At 39.8% G+C, this 22,866-nt stretch overlaps 1 protein-coding gene across 2 annotated transcripts in view; it reads left to right on the top strand.

Moving 5' to 3' along the window:
* MOSPD1 (motile sperm domain containing 1) overlaps positions 1 to 22,866 on the top strand; it is a 43,231-nt gene that overhangs the window by 2,502 nt on the left and 17,863 nt on the right. The gene's annotated exons all lie outside the window — the stretch shown is intronic.

Here is a 22,866-nt window from a genome sequence, read left to right as displayed (position 1 = left end):
CTTAATCTCCAGGGTCTTTTATAGTTCTCCAATTCCATAAAATAGTGCAGTTTTTTTATTGGGAATTATTCTTGGCCAAAATAAGATTGTCAAATAAGCCAAGATATTGATATCAACTAAAAGAACATTCAATAAGTAACAAGAGGTATCCAGAGTCCTAATAGAAATAGAAATTACTGAATAGGTTGACCTGTACCTCTCCTTCTCATTCTCCTCTCTATCAGGAAATTAAAGATTGCCTCAGCTAAATCCTATTTCCAAAATCAGAAATAACAGTTCCACTTGACTTTCTTGACCTTCATGGCATAGTACAAAGTCTGATTCTTTCACTCATTACAACTTTTTCCTGAAGTAAGTGGGCTATGTGATCAGTGATGAAGCTAGAATAAAAACAAGGTGGTTCTAGCAGGGCCTCACCTTGGTAGTATCTTGGTTAGATCACCAGAACATTTTTTTTAACTTTTCAGGGTTTGAAATTTAATTTTTCCAGCACATCCAGAAATTATTCATCAATCTCAGGGATTGACTCACACTAACCAAACTCAAAAGATTTCTTTGTTAATATATGAATGCCAGTTTACTAACTTACAGTGAGAAGTAGAACTGCCAAGCAGACCAGGAGACACATGTGCAAGCTAGGGCACCCTTTGTTCTTGACACCATGGGAAAACATAGATGTTGCTCTTGACCTTCCTTTATTCTGGACCATTTCTTAAAACATCTAGTGGTCAATACATTCAACAAGAGTACAACATGTTTTTATGTAAAAGCCATTTCAGTAACACCTTTGTATGGATCTCTCCTAGTCTCTTGATAGAACTTGGGCCACCTGCAAAGCATCTCTAAAATCTGTTTCCTCTCCATTCCTACTGTCTTAATCTAGGCCAGTGGTTCTCAACCTTGGCTGCACGTTAGAATCACCTGGGAATCTTCTTAAAATCCTGATTTCTGGGCCTCATTCTCCGGAAATTCTGTTTCTTTGTTATGGAGTGGGAAACAGAATTTACGGCGGATGAGGCCCAGAAACCAGGATTTTAAAAAGATTCCCAGGTGATTCTAATGTGCAGCCAAGGTTGAGAACCACTGATCTAGGCCCTCATCATCTCTCTAGGCCACAGTGATTCAACAGCTTTTTTCTTCTCACTATGACTACTCTAGAGTCAGGTGCTGTGCTTGACTGGTCAATGGCAATCAGCTTCCTACTTAAGATCTTATCCAGCCAGTTCCCTGCTTAAAATCCTATGGAGGTTTCCCATTGCCTGAAGCAGTGGTTCCAAGTGTAGTATGCATCAGAATCATCTGGAGGGCCCCAACCCCAGATTTTTTTTTTAATTTTTAAAAATATATATTTTTATTGATTTCAGAGAGGAAATGAGAGGGAGAGAAACATCAATGATGAGAGAGAATCATTGATCGGCTGCCTCTTGCATGCCCCCTACTGGGGCTGGAGCCCACAACCCGAGCATGCACCGGCCCACCGGGAATTGAACCGTGACCTCCTGGTTCAGAGGTCAATGCTCAACCACTGAGCCACATGGGCTGGGCAAACACCAGAATTTCTGATTCAGTAGATCTAGGGTGGGACCTGAAAATTAGCATTTCTAACAAGTTACCAGGTGAAACTGCTGCTGCTGTTCCAGAACCACATCTTGAGAAACACTGGCATCCAGAATCATGTGTAAAGCTCTCAAACTTGGCTTATAACAGTGGTTCTCAACCTTGGCTGCACATTAGAATCACCTGGGAATCTTTTTAAAATCCTGATTTCTGGGCCTCATCCTCTGAAAATTCTGTTTCTTTGTTACTAATGTTGTGGCCCCACCCCATAACAAAGAAACAGAATTTTCGGAGAATGAGGCCCAGAAATCAGGATTTTAAAAGGATTCCCAGGTGATTCTAATGTGCAGCCAAGGTTGAAAACCACTGGCTTATAAGATTTATCTCCATCCACCTCCAGCTTACCTTTCCTGGCTTATCTCTTTCATACTATTTTTTAACTATAGGCAATGCCAAAACCAATTTTAAGAGTCCCTTTCATCTATCTATACATATTCTTCCTGGAATTTATCCCTCTCCACTACCTCTGAAAACTCCCGTTTAAGGCAGACTGTTACTTTCTTTATGCTACCAGAGCATTTTATATCTATCAGCCTTTTAACACTTAATACATCATATTCTAACTACTTTGTGTATCTGTTTTTCCTGCTGGATTAGTTTTGAAGGGTGAGAGCATGTTTTCATCTTTCCCCCACATTCCATAGCACAGTGCTTGGTATATAAGTGCTCTGTCAATGTTTGTTGAATGAATTTGTGATTCTAAAACTTCTTAGAGTACTATATGTAGCAACATACATACTTCATATAATGAATTAATATGGATATTGCTTTGAGAATTGCACATCTTGAAATAACAAAGACATCGAGATATTGTGAAACAAATGTTGGAAATAGCTAGCTTAAAAGAAATATCTTAAAAAAGACATTACTGGACATCCTTATTTTTTAAATGCTTAAAGCAGTGGTATCAACCTTCCTAATGCCGCGACCCTTTAATACAGTTCATGTTGTGGTGACCCCCACCCATAAAATTATTTTCGTTGCTACTTCATAACTGTAATTTTGCTACTGTTATGAATCGTAATGTAAATATCTGATATGCAGGATGTATTTAGGTGACCCCTGTGAAAGGGTCGTTCGACCCCCAAAGGGGTCGCGACCCACAGGTTGAGAACCGCTGGCTTAAAGCATGCACTACTCAACTTTACATCTTTTTTTTGTGGGTTTTTTGGTGTTTGTTTTGTTACTTTTTTGTTGTTGTTAATCCTCACCCGAGGATATTTTCCATTGATTTTTCTTAAAATATGTTTTTACTGATTACAGAGAGGAAGGGAGAGGGAGAGGGGGATAGAAAAATCAATGATGAAAGAGAATCATTGATCGGGTGCCTCCTGCACGCCCCCTACTGGGGATCGAGCCTGAAACCTGGGCATGTGCTCTTTATGGGAATTGAACCTGGGATCCTTCAGTCCACAGGCCTACGCACTATCCACTGGGCCAAACCTGCTAAGGCTCCATTGATTTTTAGAGAGAATGGAAGGGAGAGGGAAAGACAGAGAAATATCATTGTGAGAGAAATATCGATTGGTTGCCTCCTGCAGGAGCCCCAACCAGGACCGGGGCTGGGGAGGACCCTGCAACTGAGGTACATGCCCTTGACCAGAACCAAACCCAGGACCCTTCGGTGGGCAGGCTGAGGCTCTATGCACTGAGCTCAACTTTACATCTTGCATATGTAATAACTTATCACTACATATCATTTATAGCAGTCAATCCCATTAGCAAGATCAAATTATACAAAAAACCTATTAAAGAGAATATTATAACATCACTTGTATAAGAGTTAGCTTTAGGAAAATACTAATAGATGATAGTGAAACTCAAAGAGGAAGATAACTGAGTTTATGAAACGGGAAGGAAATAGAGGTTTTAATGCCATTGAGAGTAAAGCAAAAGAACTTGTCGCTCTTAACTATTTCTTACTTACTTGGCATTGGCAAGGACTGCACCAAGCATGGAGGAAGAAGATAGCCCCTGTGCCCAGATAAAAGGGAGCAGGCCTGGAGGTGGAGCTAGTAACCCTAATCAGAGTAAACACAAGAGCCAGGGACAGATAGTAGCTGGTGTTCTGAAGCCAAGGAAATGGGTCAGTAGTTTCTGGGGAAGTCTGTACTTTGAATCATCCCTGACTGTTTCAAGCTTTGAACCACTTTATTATAAAAATACCTAGGTTTCACTTTTTTCACTTGATTTTTATCACAGCCTCATCTTCTCGAAAAAGCAGGGACAAATGACAAGATGATTTCTGTGGTCTTAACAGTTTTGAATCTATGGTGGTAAAAGATATCGAAACTCCCCTGTTTATCTCAGTCTCATCTTTTTCTGCTCAAGCCAAAGTGAGGGGAACAGAAAATAATAAAATTTGGGGGGGTACTGGTCTCCCTGGACTGATGGTAGAAAGTGTGTGTGTGAGGATTTCAGTGTATTTAGGCCTTTAGTGGGGGGTGTGGGAGTAGTTTGCAAACTGATCACAAGGTGGTATACATAGGGTTTTCTTTCAAATTTCATTTAGGATTGCATTTCTGTGCCTTTAGTGCAAGGTGGGTGGAGGCGGAGGGGAGGTGGAAGAACAAGGTAGTTTCCTGTAGCACCAGCTCCCAGCTTCACAGTTTCCCTGTAAGGTCGAGGGTATGGGGGTATGTTGGAGCCTCGTATTTCTTTCTCTCTCTTTTTTTGAGCCTGGTATTTCTAAACACTGTTGGCCCAGTTGGGCACTGAAGAGCCAGAGGAGCTGATGGAAGAGGAGGGAGATAGAAGGAAGAGAGGGGAGGAATGGGTAAAGACAGCTGGAAGTGCTGATCGTCTGTTCTCCTTGTACCCCAACCTATGGCAAGGTAGCCATTATAGCAGTGATGGCGAACCTTTTGAGCTCGGCGTGTCAGCATTTTGAAAAACCCTAACTTAACTCTGGTGCCGTGTCACATATAGAAATTTTTTTATCTTTGCAACCATAGTAAAACAAAGATTTATATTTTTGATATTTATTTTATATATTTAAATGCCATTTAACAAAGAAAAATCAACCAAAAAAAATGAGTTCAGAGGTGACACGTGTATCATAGGTTCACCATCACTGCACTATAGATTACTGTTCCTCTAATTGGGATCCTTTGCCTGTCTTTGGATGAAGTGTGTTCTCTTATGGGGAAGAGGTGTTACTTGATGAAGGAGACAATTCTTAGTAGACACATGTAGGTTAACTGATAAGCTCAGTATCTGCTAAGAGCCTAACAGTGAGCTTGGGTATATGTAGGATGAAATTAAAACCCCACAGGAAAACAATATGGCACTATGCCTGAAGTCTGGGGAGTCAAAATTAATCCACACAAAACAAAATTCAAAATAGCCAATCTATATGGTAAGAAATTAAAAATAACATAATAGCCTGACTGGCATGGCTCAGCAATTGAGCGTTGACCTATGAACCAGGGGGTCACAGTTCGATTCCTGGTCAGGACATATGCCTGGGTTGTGGGCTTGACCCCCACTGGGTTGCATGCAGGAGGCAGCCAATCAGTGATTCTCTCTCATCATTGATGTTTCTCTCTCACCTTCTCCCTTCCCCTCTGAAATCAATAAAAACATATTTAAAAAAACATAATAGCCCTAACCGGTTTGGCTCAGTGGATGGAGCATCGGCCTATAGACCCAAGGGTCCCAGGTTCGATTCCGGTCAAGGGCATGTACCTTGTTTGCGGGCACATCCCCAGTAGGGGGTGTGCAGGAGGCAGCTGACCAATGTTTCACTCTTATCGATGTTTCTAACTCTCTATCCCTCCCCCTTCCTCTCTGTAAAAAATCAATTAAATATATATTTTTAAAAACATAATAAAATCAGTGAGATCCATGTAGATCAGGATGGTAGAAGAAGGAGGCTTCAGAGAGAAGGGATTTGAACTAGGCTTTGAAGAATGAGGAAAATAGTGGTGTCCAGAGAGAACAAATAAGATAAACCTTGGTTATTAATGACTTAATGAACATTTACTGACAACCATAGCTATTTTATAGTCAGGAAAAGAAAGTGTGCACATCTTAGTAAGTGGAATTGTCTCGATATTTTCTTTATAAAACTGAAAAGGAAACATATATATCAAGAATTGAATTTTGGCCCTAACCGGTTTGGCTCAGTGGATAGAGCATCGGCCTGCGGACTGAAGGGTCCCAGGTTCGATTCCGGTCAAGGGCATGTACCTTGGTTGCAGGCACATCCCCAGTAGATGGTGTGCAGGAGGCAGCTGATCTATGTTTCTCTCTCATCGATATTTCTAACTCTCTATCCCTCTCCCTTCCTCTCTGTAAAAAATCAATAAAATATATAAAAAAATAGTTTGTTCATATAATAGTAACCAAAACCTTAAAAAAAAAAAAGAATTGAATTTTGGATCATCCTTTGAGAACTCTGGAAAAGGAGGGACATTTTTTAGAGATGAGGGCATGTGTGGATGTTAGCATTAGGGAGGCAGGATTTTTGAATTGAGACACAAAAGAGATGATGACCGGAGCGGGGACGGCAAGTGCAAAGGGCCTGCAGCGGGACCATGCAGCCCGCGTCGCCAACAGCAGGAAGGCGGCCCCCCGAGCCTTGGGGGTCTTCTGGGACTTGGGGTGCTATTGAAGGCTGTGCCAGGTATTTCCCAGCATTTCTTCATATTCCTCACAACAGTTCCTCGAGGCAATTCTCATCCTCACTTTACCAATGAGGAATAGGAAAGTGTGAGTAGTGACCAGACTCCTTCCATCAATACACTGGTAAGTCCCTCACTTACCCTGGACCTGCTATCCTCAGCAGTAAAATGAGAAGGCTCAGGAGCTAACATTCTTTGACATTGTGCATGCTTTTATAAAAACAATCTTATAAATAAACTAGAGGTCTGGTGCACGGATTCATGTACTGGTGGGGCCCCTCGGCCTGGCCTGTGGGGATTGGGCTGAAACCGGCTCTCTGACATCCCCTGAAGGGTCCCAGATTGCAAGAGGGTGTAGGCCAGACCAAGAGACCCCACCAGTGTACAATTGGGGCTGGGAAGGGACCACAGGAAGGCTCCAGGGCACATCCAGCCCATCTCTCCCAGTCCCAATCGGCTGGACCCCAGCAACAAGCTAACCTACAGGTCGGAGTGTCTGCCCCTTGGTGGTCAGTGCGTGTTATAGTGAACGGTCAAACGAACATTCGGACACTTAGCATATTAGGCTTTTATTACATAGGATTTGCATTAAGATTTTATTGGCTCTGTATGCTGGTATTATCACTCCCCAGAATTTCTGTACCTTATTGTTTTGCAATGTGGACTGGGGTGAAGAGACAGTGTTAATCTCCAGAAAACCATCAATTAAAGGCAGGTGTTAATTTCATTAGGTTTGCTGGAAGAGTCTCTGAATTTGCCCTGGTGACCTGGTGTTAATTCCTCCCTAATTTCCACTGGTTGGACTTTAGGAGGTAACACATCTTTTCCAAGATATGTAAGAAACGGAATCAGGGATCTGAAAAGAAATAAACTGCTCAAAAAATACTTATAGTGACCAGGGAATAGACAGCCTATTCATGATTTGTGGGGAAATGTGTACATATTCAAGTGGCAAAGAGAAAGCTTAAAAATTAAAACAATAAGAATTTCTACTAAGCCAAAATATATATAAAGCTAGTAAAATTTCTACTCTGACCTGTGACGATTAACTTCTCAAGGTTAGAACCCAGAGTGTAGCACTTGGTCTGTGTGGTTAGTTTTAATTTTATGGTTAGCTTTATAAACCATCTTATATGCTTTATAAGAAAAAGTTTTACATTTTTCCAGGTTTGCAAGTTATCTTAAATAAACCTTTGTTTTTTCTCATTGCAATGAGTTTGTGGTACACAAAATTATTTTAATTAATTGAAGTGATTCTATTTTACACACAGTTTTAAGGTTTTCAGTGTTATTAAAGGATCATAAATTGGAAATACAATTAAAAGGGGTTTTTCACAAATTGTTTCTAAATTTCTTCTTGTGTTTCAAAATTGGCACCTTTTTCAAATTAGGCCCTAGGAGAGTTGTTGTGTAACTCGAACTTAAAAAAATATTTGAGCCCCAGCCTGTTTGGCTCAGTGGATAGAGTGTCGGCCTGTGGACTAAAGGGTTCTGGGTTCAGTTTTGGTCAAGGGCATGTACCTCAGTTGCAGGCTCGATCACCGCCCTGGTTGGGGCAGGAGCAGGAGGCAACCAATCAATGTGTCCCTCACATTGATATTTCTCTCTGCCACTTACCCTCCTTTCCACTCTCTCTAAAAATCATGGGAGAAGATCCTCAGGTGAGGAGTAACAACAGTAACAATTTGAATAGGTATTCATAGTGTTCAGAATTCAAAAAATGAAAAAGGGCATCTGGAGAAAACTCTCCCACCTTTGTTCCTGGCCACTCAGTTTGCCTCTCCAGGGGCAACCCTGGCTATCCTTCCAGAGATATTTTACCCATTTCCAAGAAAATAGGTTTACATATTCTTTTATCTTCCTTTTCCACACAAACGGCAGCATGCTTTACACTCTGTGTTGCACCTTGCTTTCTCACTTAATGCTACACTTGAAGATCAGTCCAAATGCATATTATACAAAGAGCTTCCTCTTTCTTCTTGACAGATATCTGGTATCTCAACACATGGCCATATCATGTGTTATTTAATGAATCTACTATTAATGGATAGTTGGGCTATTTCCAATCTTTTGCTAGCTCTTACTGAGTGCTTCACAAACTTTATTTAATCCTTAGTGCTGAAGAAAAAACAAAAACCAAAAAACCTTTCACATACACTATTTCACACAGGAGGGACATTTCTACCAGATAAATTCCTAGAACTAGAACATAGATTTGAGGGTATGCACATTTAATTTTGGCAGGTACAGTGGATGTGCCAATTTATCTCCATTCCATCAATGTTAAGAACATACCTGATTGCTCCCATTATGTGCTATCAAACTTGTTGATTTTTGCCAATCAGATAGGTAAAAACTTTTATCAGTATAGCTTTAGTTGGTATTTCTCTTGTGGGTGAGGTTATACAACCTTTTGTAAGTTTAAGAACAATCTGTATATCTTTTTCTATAAATTATTGTAGTGTTTGCTCGTTTCTATATTGAGTTGTCTTTTGGTAATGATTTGTAGGTTACTTATATATAGTAGGAAAATTAGACATTGCCTATGCTATGAATTGAAAATGTTCTTTTTTCTTTGCTTAGTAAGTATTTTGCCATGCAGAATTTTAAAAGCTTTAATATAGTTGAATTTACCAAATTTTTTTGGTTTCTAGTTGTTAGAAAGCCTAAATTATAAAAAAAGAAACTATTTCCCAAGATTTCTAGTGTTTTATGGTTTTCTTTCTCTTTTTTAAAAATATGTTTTTATTGATTTCAGAGAAAGAGAGAGAGATATAGAAACATCAGTGATGAGAGAATAATCGAATGACTGCTGCATGCCTCCCACTGGGGATTGAACCCACAGCTGGGCATGTGCCCTGACCTCCTGGTTCATAGGTTGATGCTCAACCACTGAGCCACACCAACTGGGCTATGGTTTTACTTCTTTACATTTAAACTTTGATCCATTTGGAATTTGCCATAATTTTAAAATTTTATAAGGAATAAGGTACAAATTCAAATATCTTCTACAAATCAGATATTCCACCTTTTATCATAAACTAAATTCTCATCCTAGCAGTTTTAGAATGAGATGTTGAATTTTATTTAGTAATGCCAAATTTGGATGTTCTATTTCTAATAGTCAAACTTACAAAGAAAGTAATTATAAGTCACTAATCATCAGTGAGAAGCAAATTAAAACAACAGTGTGGTATCACCTCACACCTGTCAGAATGGCTACCATCAACAAATCAACAAATGACAAGTGATGGCCAGTTGTGGAGAAAAGGGAACCCTAGTACACTACTGGTGGGAATGCAGACTGGTGCAGCCACTATGGAAAACAGTATGGAGATTCTTGAAAAAATTATGGGACTTCCATTTATCCAGTGATCCCACTTCTAGGTGTATATCCTTAGAAATCCGAAACATCAATCAGAAAGAATGTATGCACCCCTATGTTCATAGCAGTGCAATTTACAATAGCTAAGACCTGGAAATAGCCCAAGTGCCCATTAGTAGATGAGTGGATAAAAAAGCTATGGTACATTTACACCATGGACTACTATGCACCAGTTAAAAAGGGTATCTTACCCTTTGAGACAGCATGGATGGACCTAGAGAGTATGCTAAGTGAAGTAAGCCAGTCAGAAAAAGACAAGTATCACATGATCTCACTCATATGTGGAATCTAAAGAACAAAATAAACTGATAAACAAAATAGATCCAGAAACACAGAAGCATGGAACAGACTGTTGAATTTTAAAGAGAAGCTGGGGGTGGGTGGGACGAGATTAACCAAAGAACATAACCCATGGACACAGACAATAGTGTGGTAAAGGCCTGGGGTAGGGGGTGGGTGTGGGCTAAAAGGGGTCAATAGGGAAAAAAGGGGGACATCTGTAATACCTTTAACAAGAAAGATAAATTTAAAAAAGAAAATAGGGGAGCAAAAAAGAAAGTAAGTATAGAGTTTATTCTTTTTTTAGCTTATTATTTTCTATTAAAAAACCCTAGCTGGTTTGGCTCAGTGTATAGAGCATCGGCCTGTGGACTCAAGGGTCTCGGGTTCAATTCCAGTCAAGGGCACATGCTCTGGTTGTGGTCTCGGTCCCCAGTAGGGGGCGTGCAGGAGGCAGCCAGTCAGTGATTCCTTCTCATCATTGATGTTTCTATCTCTCCCTTCCTGTCTGAAATCAATAAAAATATATTTAAAAAAAATAAAAATAAGATACCAAACTTCTGAGAGTAAATTAGAATTATGTAATCAAATGCTTTTCGTAATAATCTTAGTTTAATTTTATTCAAATGGATCATTACTTTGGTATAGCAGAAAGAATACTGGACTAAGAAGCAAGTGGCCTGCTGACATTTTTGTCTTAATCTGGTCTCTTCCTAATTTAATAAAACAACAAATAGAACATTGCCTGGCCTAGAGTAAGTACTACAAGTTTTACATATATTTATAATTATTTTAAATCTTTATTGCAAGTATTACATACTACCCCCTTCCCCCCCATTGACCTATTCTAGCCTGCCCCTACCCCAGGCCTTCACCACCCTATTCATTCAGTATAAGTGATTAATGAAAAAAGTTTGAAATTTCTTATGAATCATACAAATGTTAAATGTTACAAATAAAAACCGATAGGCAAAAATGGGGGACATCTGTAATACTTTCAACAACAAAGATAATGAAAAAATGCAAAAAAATGTTTAAAGGTCCTTTAAGCTTGGTAAAAAACAACCCTGTTATGAGCTACATGCATGCTATGAAATATGGACATAAAGTAGCATGATGATCTGTGGGGAAGCATGGGACTTGGTTGGAAAGTCTGTAAGGAGGATTCTCTGAAAGGTCAGAGGCCTCTAGGGGGACCTTGCCGAAGGCCGCAGACCCTGCCTTGACTTTTCCAAACAAGTCTGAGCCCCTGGGTGTTTTGCTTGAGTCTTTATATTTAGACTTCAAAACGTCCTTGTTAAAAGGACACTACAGACGCATGTGTCTTCTCAAGGATGCTTACCCTACTGATAGTATCTAATAGTTAGTTTTAGTTCAAGCTGTTGTTAAAATAAAAGCCTAAGGAGGCAGGCAAATAGGGCTGTTTCCATTGCTCGGGGTCTGCCATTCAGTTCTGTAAAGTATGATCTAGGAGAGTGTATGAATTATGACTTTTTTTAACTGACAGTATTTTTTGGCTTTTTTAAAAAAAATCTTTATTGTTGAGAGTGTTGCAGATGTCCCTCTTTCCCCCCATTACTCCCCTCCAACCAGTTCCTGCCCCATTCCAGGCCTTCACCACCCTACTGTCTGTGTCCATAGGTAAAATCTTTGGTTAATCTCTTCCCACCCCCTCCCCACTTCCCTCCGAGATTCGTCAGTCTGTTCCATGCTTCCATGCCTCTGATTCTGTTTTATTCACCAGATTATTTTGTTCATTAGATTTCTTGTTCATTATTTTTTAATTTTTTAAAAATATTTTTTTTACTGATTTCAGAGAGGAAGGGAGAGGGAGAGAGAAACATCAGTGATGAGAGAGAATCATGGATTGGCTGCCTCCTGCATGCCCCACACTGGGGATGGAGCCCGCAACCTGGGCATGTGCCCTGACCGGGAATAATCAAACCCCAACCTCCTGGTTCATAAGTCAATGCTCAGCCACTGAGCCACACCGACCAGGCTTTTTAAAATTTATTTTTTTATTTTAATTTTTAGATTTGATTGTTGATAGATATGTATTTATTCCCACTTTATTATTTATATTTCTTCTTCCCTTCTCCTCCTCCTCCTTATCCTCCTCCTCTTTCCTCCTCCTCCTCCTCCTCCTCTTCTTCTTTTTCTTCTTCTTCTTCCTCTTCCTCTTCCTCTTCCTCTTCCTCTTAACATTTCATGTATTACTGGTTTGGTGGTGATGAACTCCTTTAGCTTTTTCTTGTCTGTGTAGTTATTTATCTAACCCTCAATTCTAAATGATGGCTTGAAAGTTTCTGTTGAGAAATCAACTGATAGTCACAGGCACTCCCTTGTAGGTAACTAACTGCTTTTCTCTTGCTGCTTTTAAGATTCTTTGTCTTTAACCCTTGTCATTTTAATTATGTTGTTTCTTGGTGTGGGCCTCTTTGGGTTCCTCTTATTTGGACTTCCTAGACTTGTAAGTCTGTTTCTTTCACCAAGAAGGGGAAGTTTTCTGTCATTATTTCTTCAAATAGGTTTTCAATAGCTTGCTCTCTCTCTTCTCCTTCTGGCATTTCCATAATGTGTATGTTGGTATTGTTGAAGTTGCCCCAGATGCTCCTTACACTATCTTCATATTTTTGGATTCTTTTTATTTTTGCTCTTCTGATTGATTGTTTTTTGCTTCCTCGTATCCCAAATCATTGATTTGATTCTCTGAATCCTCTACTCTACTGTTGAGTCCCTATAAATTATTTTTTATGCCAGTTAGTGTATGCTTAATTTCTGACTGGTCTTTTTTATGTCTCTGACATTCTCACTAAGATCCTTGAAAATCTCACTAAGTTCCTTAAAGCTCTCATTAGGTTCCTTGAAGCTCTCATTAAGATCCTTGAGTAATCTTATAACCATTGTTTTGAACTCTGTATCCAGTAGTTTTCTTGCTTCCATTTCTTTCATTTGTGACATGTTTCTTTGTCTCTGCATTTTGGCTGCTAACCTGTGTTTGTTTCTATGTATTAGGTAGAACTCTTATGTTTCCTGGAATTGGTAGAGTGGCCTTGTGTAGTAGGTGTCCTATAGATCTCAGTGGCTCAGCCTCCCCAGTCACCTGAGCTGGGCACTCTAGGTGTGCCCTTGTGTGGGCTGGGTGCACACAGTCTTGTAGTTGAGCCTTGATTGCTGTTGGCCTCTCTGGGAGGAGTTGACCTTCAGGTCAATTGGCTTTGAGGACCAGCTTCAACTACAGTGGAAGAGCTGCTGTGCAGGAGGCAAGGCCCAGCTGTGAAGCAAGGCAGGCTGGTGCTAGTGCTGGGTCTTGGGCCTTTTTAAAAAAATTTCTTTATTGGTTAAGGTATTACAAATGTGTCCTCATCCCCCCATTAACCCCCAACCTCCTCCCCCCACTCATGCTCTCATCCCCCTGTTGTCCATGTCCATTGGTTTGGCTTATATGCATGCATACAAGTCCTTTGGTTGGTCTCTTCCCCTTACCCCCACCCTCCCCTACTTTCCCTCTGGGATTGATAGTCTGATCGCTGTTTCTCTGTCTTTGGATCTGTCCCTGTTCATCAGTCTATGTAGTTCTCTATATTCAATGAATGAGTGAGATCATGTGGTATTTATCTTTCTCTGACTGGCTAATTTCACTTAGCATAATGCTCTCCAGTTCCATCCATGCTGTTGCAAATGGCAAGAGTTCCTTCTTTTTTACCGCAGTGTAGTATTCCATTGTGTAGATGTACCACAGTTTTTTAATTCACTCATCTGCTGATGGGCACTTAGGCTGTTTCCAAATCTTAGCTATGGTGAATTGTGCTGCTATGAACATAGGGGTGCATATATCCTTTCTGATTGGTGTTTCTGGTTTCTTGGGATATATTCCTAGAAGTGGGATCACTGGGTCAAATGGGAGTTCCACTTTTAGTTTTTTGAGGAAACTCCATACTGTTCTCCACAGTGGCTGTACGAGTCTGCATTCCCACCAGCAGTGCAGAAGGGGTCCTTTTTTTCCACATCCTCTCCAACACTTGTTGTTTGTTGATTTGTTGATGATAGCCATTCTGGCAGGTGTGTGATGATACTGCATTGTCGTTCTGATTTGCATCTCTCGTATAATTAGTGACTTTGAGCATATTTTTATATGTCTTTTGGCCTTCTGTATGTCCTCTTTCAAAAAGTGTCTATCTAAGTCCGTTGCCCATGTTTTGATTGGATTGTTTATCTTCCTATTGTTAAGTTGCATGAGTGCCCTGTAAATGTTGGAGATTAAACCCTTATCGGTGATATTGTTGGCAAATATGTTCTCCCATGCAGTGGGCCTTCTTGTTGTTTTGTTGATGGTTTCCTTTGCTGTGCAAAAGCTTTTTATTTTGATGTAGGCCCATTTGTTTATTTTCTCTTTAGTTTCCATTGCCCTAGGAGCAGTATCAGAGAAGAAATTCCTTCGGCATATGTTTGCGATTTCGCTGCCTGTGGATTCCTCTAGTATTTTTATGGTTTCCCGTCTTACGTTTAAGTCTTTTATCCATTTTGACTTTATTTTTGTGTAAGGTGTGAGTTGGTGGTCTAGTTTCATCTTTTTGTATGCATCCGTCCAATTTTCCCAACACCATTTATTGAAGAGACTGTCTTGACTCCATTATATGTTCTTGCCTCCTTTGTCGAATATTAATTGGGCATAGTGGTTTGGATCGATTTCTGGGTTCTCTATTCTATTCCATTGATCTATATGTCTGTTCTTGTGCCAGTACCATGCTGTTTTAAGAACAGTGGCTTTGTAATACAGCTTGATATCTGGTATTGAGATCCCACCTACTTTGTTCTTCTGTCTCAGGATTGCTGCAGCTATTTGAGGTCTTTTTTTTATTCCAGATGAATTTTTGGAGCGTTCATTCTAGATATGTGAAATATGCCATTGGTAATTTAATGGGGATTGCATTGAATCTATAGATTGCTTTGGGTAATATGGACATTTTGATGATGTTGATTCTACCAACCCATGAACACGGTATGTTCTTCCATCTGTTTGTCTTCCTCTATCTCTTTTTTCAGTATCCTGTAGTTTTTTGCATATAAGTCTTTTACCTCCTTAGTTAAATTTATTCCTAGGTATCTTAATTTTTTTGGTGTGATGGTAAATGGGATTGCTTTTTTAGTCTCCCTTTCTCTAAGTTCACTATTGGTGTAAAGAAATGCCATTGATTTCTTGGCATTAATTTTGTATCCTACTACATTGCCGAATTCATTTATTAAGTCTAATACTTTTTTGATGGAGTCTTTAGGGTTTTCTATGTACAGTATCATGTCATCTGCAAATAAGGACTGTTTTACTTCTTCTTTTCCAATTTGGATGCCTTTTATTTCTTCTTCTTGTCTTATCGCAATGGCTAGCACTTCCAGTGCTATGTTGAACAGGAGTGGTGAGAGGGGGCATCCCTGTCTTGTTCCTGTTCTTAGGGGAAATGGTTTTAGTTTTTGCCCATTGATTATGATGTTGGTTGTGGGTTTGTCATATATGGTTTTTATTATGTTGAGGTATGATCCTTCTATTCCTACCTTGCTGAGAGTTTTTATCAAGAAAGGGTGTTGGATTTTGTCAAATGCTTTTTCTGCATCAATTGATATGACTATGTGTTTTTTATCTCTCAATTTGTTTATGTGAGGCATCACGTTTATTGATTTGCGGATATTGTACCATCCTTGCATCCCTGGGATAAACCCTACTTGACCATGGTGTATGATCTTTCTGATGTACTGCTGGATCCGATTTGCTAGGATTTTGTTGAGGATTTTGGCATCTATGTTCATGAGGGATATTGGCCTGTAATTCTCTTTCATTGTGTTGTCTTTGTCTGGTTTTGGTATGAAGGTGATGCTGGCTTCATAGAATGAGCTTGGAAGTGTTCCTTCCTCTTGAATTTTTTGGAATAGTCTGAGGAGGATAGGTTTTAGTTCTTCCTTGAATGTTTGGGAAATCTCCCCTGTGAAGCCATCTGGCCCCGGGCTTTTGTTTGCTAGAAGCTTTTTGATTACTGCTTTAATTTCTTCCATAGTTATTGGCCTATTGAGATTTTTAGATTCTTCCTAATTAAGTTTTGGAAGGTTGTATTTTTCTAGGAATATGTCCATTTCCTCCAGGTTGTCTAGTTTGTTGGAGTAGAGTTGTTCATAGTATTTTTTAACAATCCTTTGTATTTCTGTGGGGTCTGTTGTTATTTCTCCTCTTTCATTTCTGATTTTGTTTATTTGGGTCCTCTCTCTTTGTTTCTTATTGAGCCTGGCTAGATGTTCATCAATCTTGTGTATCCTTTCAAAGAACCAGCTCTTGGTTTTGTTGATCTTTTGTATTGTTTTTTTTTGGTCTCTATTTCGTTTATCTCTGCTCTGATCTTTATTATTTCTTTCCTTCTGCTTACACTGGGCTTTTCTTGTTGCTCTCTTTCTAACTCTTTGAGTTGTAGGGTTAGGGAATTTATTATCATTGTTTCTTGTTTTTTTTGCAGTAGGCTTGTAGAGCTATGAACTTCCCTCTCAAGACTGCTTTCGCTGTATCCCATAGGTTTTGGATTGTTGTGTTTTCATTGTTGTTTGTTGCCATGATGTTTTTTATTTCTTCTTTGATCTCTCTGGTAACCCATTCATTGTCTAATAGCATGCTATTTAGTCTCTATGTGTTTGATTTTTTTGAATTTCTTTTATTGTAGTTGATTTCCAGTTTTATGCCATTGTGATCTGAGAAGATGCTTGATGTGATTTCTATCTTCTTGAATTTGTAGAGACTTTGTCTGTGACCCAATCTATGGTCTATCTTTGAAAATGACCCATGTGCACTTGAGAAGAATGTATATTCTGTGGCTTTGGGATGAAATGTTCTGAAGATGTCAATTAATTCCATTTGATCTAGTGAGTCATTTAGGATTGATGTTTCTTTGCTGATTTTTTGTTTAGAGGATTTATCCAATGGTGATAGTGGGGTGTTGAAGTCCCCTACTATGATTGTATTGCTGTCAATCTCTCCCTAGATCCCCTCCAGAAGTTTTCTTATGTATTTGGGTGCTCCTCTATTGGGTGCGTATATGTTTACCAGAGTTATTTCTTCTTGTTGGATTGCTTCCTTTAGCATTATGAAGTGGCCTTCTTTATCTCTTCTTATGTCCTTCACTTTGAGATCTAATTTGTCAGATATAAGTATTACTACCCCAGCTTTTTTTTTCATTTCCATTCACGTGAAAAACCTTTTTCCATCCCTTCACCATCAGTCTGTGTGCGTCTTTTTTTCTGAGGTGGGTTTCCTGTAGACAGCAGATATATGGGTCATGTTTTCTTATCCACTCAGTTACCCTATGTCTTTTGATTGGGGCATTTAATCCATTTACATTTAAAGTTATTATTGATAGGTACTTGTTTGTTGCCATTTTTATTCTTTACCCCTGTGTTCCTTCTTTGTTTCCTGTTTTTTCTTTTTACGGCAGACCCTTTAGCATTTCTTGCATTGCTGGTTTGGTGGTAATAAATTCCCGTAGTCCTTTTTTGTGACGCTCTTGATTTCACCCTCAATTTTGATTGATAGCCTTGCTGGGTACAGTATTCTTGGATTCAGACCCTTCCTTTGCATGACTTTGTATATTTCATTCCATTCCCTTCTTGCCTGATGCATTTCTGTTGAGAAATCAGTCGCTAGCCTGATGGGGGATCCTTTGTAGGTAACTTTTTGTCTCTCTCTGGCCACTTTTAAGATTCTTGCTTTGTCGTTAGTGTTTGCCAATTTAATTATAATGTGCCTTGGCATCGGTCTTTTGGTGTTCATTTTGTTTGGGAGTCTGTGAGCGTCTTGGATTTGTGTGAGCTTTTTCTTCCCTATATCAGGGAAGTTTTCTGTCATTATTTTTTCAAACAGGTTTTCTATTCCTTGCTCACTTTCCTCTCCTTCTGGCACCCCTATTATGCGGATGTTATTTCGTTTTGTGTTGTCCCAAAGTTCTCTTAGGCTCTCCTGCTTTTTAATTTTTTTTTCTAGAAGCTGCTCTGCTTGAGTATTTTTTTCCTACCTTGTCTTATAGCTCACTGATGCAGTCCTCTGCTTCTTCTTGTCTACTGTTGATGCTTTCTATTGAGTTCTTTATAGCAGTGATGTCATTTTTCATTTCTTCTTGGTTATTCTTCATTTCCTCTTGGTTCTTACACATATTGTTGAATTTGTCTTCCATTCTTTTCATCCACCTTGTGACCATTTCTCTGAATTCTTTCTCTGACAGGTTGCTTGCCTCCATTGCCTCCATTTCGTTGACTTCCTTTTCTGGTGATGCCTGTTTTTCTTTCGTATGCGGGCTGTTTCTTTGTCTCCCCATGAGACAGGTGTTTGTTTTTCCAGGTGTTTGTTTATGTAGTTCTCTCTCTGCTGCATTGATTTAACGGCACAAAATACAACACAACAAGGCACAAAGCACAAGGCACTGAACACAAATGTATTCATGATACTAGTAACCCCAAATAAAGGTGACCACCAGATCAAAGAGAATTAGGGGATAAGGAAGAAAGAAGAGGCAAAGAAAAAAGAGGAAAAAAATAAAAAGAGGAGTGCAAAAATGAAATTGGGAAAAGGAAAAAAAAAGTAAGAGAGGAAAGAAAGAGAATAAAATAGAAGAGGGGAAGAAACTATATGTGGAGAAAACTCCAATAGAACAGCCACTAATCCCAGCAAATTCCAGCAACAGAATGCAAACTACAAACAACAATTGATATCAAGAGATGTGAGGGAAAACAGGAGCAAAAAATAAATAAATAAAATAACCGGAAAAGAAAAACAAAAACAAACAGAAAAATAGAAAGAAAAAGCAAAACAATCTCACAAGCAAGCATAAAAAACCCCCACAATATACTGAAAAATCAAGTAAACAACAACCGAATGACAGAGAGAAAAAAAATTTGGATAGTGAAGAAAGAGAAGAGAGAGGTGTATATGGATTTAGAGCAGGGGATTGGAAATTAGATATATGAGTAGGGTGAAATTTTAACGGGGTAAAAAGAAGGAATAGGGAAAATCTAAAGCAGGAATAGGGTAAGAGAAACAGGACAACAAAAGGGGAAAAGTGAGGAGGAGAGTTTTGGTGTAAAGGTAAATTTGAGGTAGAGTAAAATGATGCTAAAGGAAAGATGAAAATAGAATTTAGAACACTAATCCCAAAATAAGATAAAGAGAAAATATAATGACACTTTAAAAAAAGGTAAAATGGTAGTAGTAATAATACTGGTTAAAAATAGAAATGTAGTAATTAAAAAGGTAAAATCAGGTGATGAAAAAAGAAAAAAAATTAGTTTCTTAAGTAAAAGGTGAAAAAAATAAAATGTGCAGTAGTGAAGGTTCTTCAGTTCCTCTACTCTTCTGTTTGACACACCTTAGTCCTGTCAGGTATTCAGGAGAGTGTTGAAGTTCCCTGCGATACACTGTTCCTCTATGTTGTAAACCACTGTCCTGATTTTAAAGCAGGCCGTATTTGTTTCCCAGACTGCCTTTATTTGTGTTTACAGAAGAGTCAGTTTGTGGTTCAGCCTCTGGGTGGCAGTGTTTCTGGATTGACCTCCGAGGCTATAAATCCTCTCTAGCCAGCAGTTTGGGAGAGCTGTTTCTGCCACAGAGCTGTTTCTTTGATTGTTACTTCCAGCTCTGATTCCCAGGTTCCACAAAAACAACTTTTCCCTGCAGTCTCTGCGAGTGAACCCAATTGGGCGATCCTATGTATTGGGTTTAATAAACTCAAAGATTTAAGGGAGAGAGAGGAAAAAAAGGCCTGAGGAGGTGCGTGAGCTCTCGCACCCTCCACTGTCCAGCTCTGTGTGCAGTCTCTTCTGCACGTCCTCTCTCCCCTGGCACTAAGCAGCTGGTACACTGGCAAAATCCGAGGCTGCCTTTTTGCACCCAGTCCATCTATGGGCTTATTTTTAGCGTTCCCTTCTGGTGGCAGCCCTGTGAGACCCCTTCTGCATTCGCGGATCATGCTGGCCCCAAGGCCGCGGACCTCGTGGGGCGCAGACTATCCCCCATGCGCGTTCCTCTCTCCAACCTGAATTGCAAACCGCACCCTTATCAAGGCGAAATCTGACCTTCTGTGAGGAGGAGCAGGGCTCCTCTGAGTCCACGTATTCGCGCTGCTTTAGATCCGGTGTTTCTGGGTCAGTAGCCGATTCCTGGATGCCGTGGTTGCCGGGTCTTTGGATGTATACGCTTCTGAAAACAGCCACTCAAGATGGCTCGGACTCCGTGGCTGAGCCAGTCGTTCCGGGAGAGTTTTCAGCCACAGCGTCCAACAGTCCCCTTTCTACGGGAGTCCTCTGCCTTTCCCAGCTGCAAACTGTCTCCCAGCTGAATTTCCTCCGCCTATTCGGGCTAGATGTTACTTGGTTCAGCTGCTCACCCTATCTGCTCCGGGACAAGGCATGGGACACGTCCGTTTATACCACCGCCATTTTCTCCCCCCCGGGTCTTGGGCCTTTTATTGATAGGTTTAGGGTATGCTGTCACCAGCTGCAGCTTGTTTGACAGATTTTAGCAAAATCTGAAGCCTGAGCCAGGACAGACCATTCATATGGAAAAGCTGTTGTGAACAGCTTGGGTGGGGCTGTAAATTGGGTTGGGTGGGATCTCAGGGAATCCCCAGGGTGGAGCAAACTGTGAGCTTCAGGCTGATTGAGACTCAGCTATGGATTCCAGTCATCCCGTGACAGGGGACGTTCCATCCCAGGAGCAATGACCCTTGCTAGCACCCCTGTCTGGGAGAAAGCCACCTCTGAGTTTCTGTCCTGATGCCAAACAATGGACCATGTAAGTTTGTGTGATGGCCCTTTAAGAGGAGCACCTGGGACTTCAGCAGCCTCCTTGTCACTCAACCACAATCTCTGCTGGTTTTTACTGCCCAAAGTTACAGGGACTTCTCTTCCTAGGTCTGGAACCCCGGGCTTGGGGTTTGGGGTGGGCTGGGACCCCTTATCCTCAAGGGCAGCCTCCATACAAACAATCTCCCTCCCAATTATAAAAACAGCACACTTGGGTGTTGGACCAGCCTGTTCCACACCTCCACCCCTCCTACCCTCCTACTAATCTCAGTGTGCTTTCTTTACCTTTCTAGTTGTGTGACTTCCATTCAGTTAGTTTTCAGGCAGTTGTTTTTTTGTTTTTTAATCTTTTTTATTCAGGCGGTTCTGAATGATGGTTGTTCTGTATTTTAGTTGTAATTTTGATGTGGCTGTGGGAGGAAGTGAGTACAGGCGTTTACCTACTCTGCCATCTTGGTTCTCCTGACAGTATTTTTTATTTATTGATATTTTTTTTAGGTAAGGAGAGAGAAAGAGGGAGAGAGAAACATCAATTTGTTGTTCCACTTATTTATGCATTCATTGGTTGACTCTTGTATGTAGCCTGACCAAGGATGGAACCACAACCTTGGTGTATGGGGACTGAGCTACCTGGCCAGGGCCTTGATTAGAACCTTTTAAACATTCTTTCTTCATGTTTCTGTGTCTTTGCTTATGCTGTTCCCTCGGTCAGAATACCCTCCGTACCTATCCCCACCCCCTACCCCTAGCATAGAAGTGTGTATCCTTTTCTTTAAGGACTACCTCAAGTGCTATCTCCTGGCCTCTCTTCCAGGTAGAATTATTCATGTAGTCTTCTAATCCCCTAGTACTTCATATACAATACTATGCATTGTAATAGAGGCGGCTTTAATATTTATTTTGTTTTACCAGTGAGACTTGAGTTTCTTGAGGACAAGGCCTGTGCATTATTTATCTTTTTATCTTTGTGCAGCTCCTGACATAGTGCCAGGCCTATATATAATAGGCATTTAGCTGAAAGAAAAGGATAAAAATTTGCATGCATGACTATACAGTATCCTATTTGATAAAAGTGGGAAAGGTTTAAATCAGAATCACAGCACATGTACTCTAATAGCCTGTAAAACAACAAAAAATTAATCATTTGTTATATTTACTTTGAATATATGAGAACTTGAAAGCAAACTATTAAATGCTTATGACTTATTTTAAATGAGTCATCTACAGGGTGAAAATCAGGTATTTTCTGTGATTGTATGTTTTAGCTTTTGCATTTTATTTGAAAAAGTCACACAGGGTACTAGCTAAGTAATGTTGCTTAAAATTAGATTAGGTAACAAATCATAAACATTGCACTTATCAGTCAGACTTCTGCCAGTTACAACTGTCTGGAACATATTCAACAACCCCCGAAGGAATCCAGAAAGGTCTTTAAAGTTGGAAGAAGAAAATAGCTCTTACGAAGTCTGTGCACTTGATGTGGAGGGGCGGGGGAGGCATAGTGCCACTCACATACCAAGACCTACTTACTGACTTTGAAATTTCATAGAAAACTCCATGGACAGTTTGGATAGTCGACTTCCCTTCCAGACATTTTTGCTTATCTTGGGTTTCGGTAGAAAAAAAGATGAAAATAACTCTGCCATCCATGCTTCCTGAAGGCACTATAGTATTGTTGAGATGAGTGTGAAAGTGATTCTCATGTTTTTCTTCCATAAGCCATGGAAACTTACTTTGTCCTATATTTTTTTTGTTCTATATTTTTTTTTAGTCTTTAAGAATTTTGATTGGCTCACATACAATTGGTGGAGGGAATACTTACTTTATTCTACTTTATTTAAAAATCTGAGGTTTAAAAGAGTGATGTCTTTTTGATATCTCTTTGAAAGGGGGTGATTAAATTGAGGTACAAAGCCTTTATTCCCTCATTCAGGTATTAATGTTATTTATTGTAGGTTGAAACCTTGAATGTGAAAGGAATATGTATAAATTTCTTTGCTTAGTTAGCTAAAAGCTGTGTAAGTAAGCCTAGAGGAAAAGTCAAAAGGCTTGTTTAAATGATTTGGGGGTCTATTTTAATGCATGCTAAACATGCTTTTTCATGGTGGGACAACAAATGAAAACAGGTATCATTCA

This window comes from Myotis nattereri (genome assembly GCF_964212035.1).
Source record: "Myotis nattereri genome assembly, chromosome: X".
In the NCBI taxonomy this organism is placed as follows: Eukaryota; Metazoa; Chordata; class Mammalia; order Chiroptera; family Vespertilionidae; genus Myotis; species Myotis nattereri.
Note: the sequence above shows the minus strand (reverse complement) of the source record. Positions and strands in the feature narration are given on the sequence as shown.